Source organism: Lipotes vexillifer, unplaced genomic scaffold (assembly GCF_000442215.2).
Source record: "Lipotes vexillifer unplaced genomic scaffold, Lipotes_vexillifer_v1.1 scaffold236, whole genome shotgun sequence".
Taxonomy (NCBI): Eukaryota; Metazoa; Chordata; class Mammalia; order Artiodactyla; family Lipotidae; genus Lipotes; species Lipotes vexillifer.
Window position 1 is genome coordinate 2,028,329 of NW_006773295.1, and position 1,909 is coordinate 2,030,237.

The window sequence follows — 1,909 nt, forward strand, 5'->3', positions numbered from 1 at the left end:
GCTGTGGCCTCTCCCATTGCGGAGCACAGGCTCCAGACGCGCAGGCTCAGCGGCCATGGCTCATGGGCCCAACCGCTCCGCTGCATGTGGGATCTTCCCGGACCGGGGCACGAACCCGTGTCCCCTGCATTGGCAGGTGGACTCTCAACCACTGCGCCACCAGGGAAGCCCAAACTGTGTCTGTTTTTAATGAATGTGTTCAGAGTTGAGAAGTAAGATAGTCACTAGTCAACTGAATATTGCCCATAATTTTGTCTTACACTTGACATTTTAAAATAAGTGCTAAATAAATATGGCGGTCTGTCTACAAGAGCACAGCTACAGATGCCTGCTTGTTGGGTCAACTGCTCCAATATTAGGAGTGGTGTTTCCCTCTACAAACTCTTTTTCCCAAATGGTGAACAACTCCGGACAAAGCTCTCAAACAAAACAAAGTATATTCTTTCCTCTATTTAAACATAGTTGCATTTCTGAAAATTCAGTGAAAAATACTTTGTGTTGATATGTAAAATGGAATTAGGTTCTGGCTTCAGATAACTATGAACGGTGTTTTCACCACACAGGTGTCTTGTGGGAATTAAGCAATTCTCCTTGGGCGGGGGCAGCGTCACTGTCCAGTGCATTGCACGACTTTTAGCATTTTTAGCATTCCTGGCTCCTGCCCTCTAAATGCCAGAACCTCCAATAGCTCTCCCCATCTGCAAGACATTAAAAAATATTCCCACAAGTTAAAAAACAAAACACCGATAACAAAAACAAAAACCCCACAACACTCAGTGGGGGCTATAGTAACCCCATAGAGAACCACCTTTGAGATGAATGATGCTGAGGGAATATGCAGGAGGTCCCAGCCCCTGGACCTGGCGGAAGCAGCTGGAGGGATCCAGGAGGTTGTTGGGTTGCTGGTTTGGCAGTGAGACGGATGGGAGCAGGACTGGACCAGTAAATTTGCAGATGCTTGTGCAACCTGCATGGGGTGACAGAGGGGAGGGAGGGGATTTGAATGAAATTGAAGCTATTACTAAGTCAAGCCAGTACCACCTTTTTAGTATCTTACTCCATGTCCCTCTCTCCATCCCCATACTGGTCACCTCCTCCCAGGACAACAGCAGCAGCCCATCCCTGGTCTCCCTTCACCCCTCTGCCCCACAGTCCATTCTCCAAGTGGAAGCCAGAGCTTTCTAGAGTGCACCATGACTCTCTCCCTCCTCCCTTCCCTAGGATCGGGCCTCTGATGGACAATCTCCTTCCAGTTTCCGGGCCTTTAGCTCCCCCCACCCCCCAGTCTCCCCTCCCTTCACCCGTTAATCCTGCTCATCCGTCAGGCCTCTGAGCAAATGCCCCCTTTTCAGAGAAGCCCTTCCTGACTTCCCAAGGAGTTGGCTGGGTTTCTGGACACATAGAAAGAATTCATATAAAAGGACCGGCAAAATAATTTTTTTTAAGTGCCTAGTAATTTGACTCACTTCTGTCAAATCCCTGAGGGCAGGCCTAATCTATGTAGCTCACGGTTGAATACTCCGTGCCTGGCACTTAGTAGGTGCTCAATAAATATTTCATAAATGAATGAATGAATGAACTAATTAATTTCTGCAGACCGCTCCTCAGGGTTCAAGGCGCAGGGACCAGGAGCCCTTTATTTCCTGGTAGCTGCACCTCCCTGCCCCGAGCATTTCAGGCCGTGCGGACGCCGGGCCTCAGTTTTCCAGCCTGCAAAGGGGGCTGGCCTTCGGGGGATGGATTTGCTCGCCACCGGGCGCGCCCCCGCTTCTCAGGCTGGAGGGCCGGGCGCGCGGCCGAGGCGCGCGCGTCGGGCGCGCGGGAGACGTGACTGGCCAGCCGGGTCCTCCCGCCGCCGCTCGGGGGATCCCGCGCCGCGCACGCGCGCCCCGCCCCGGCCGCTGCCACT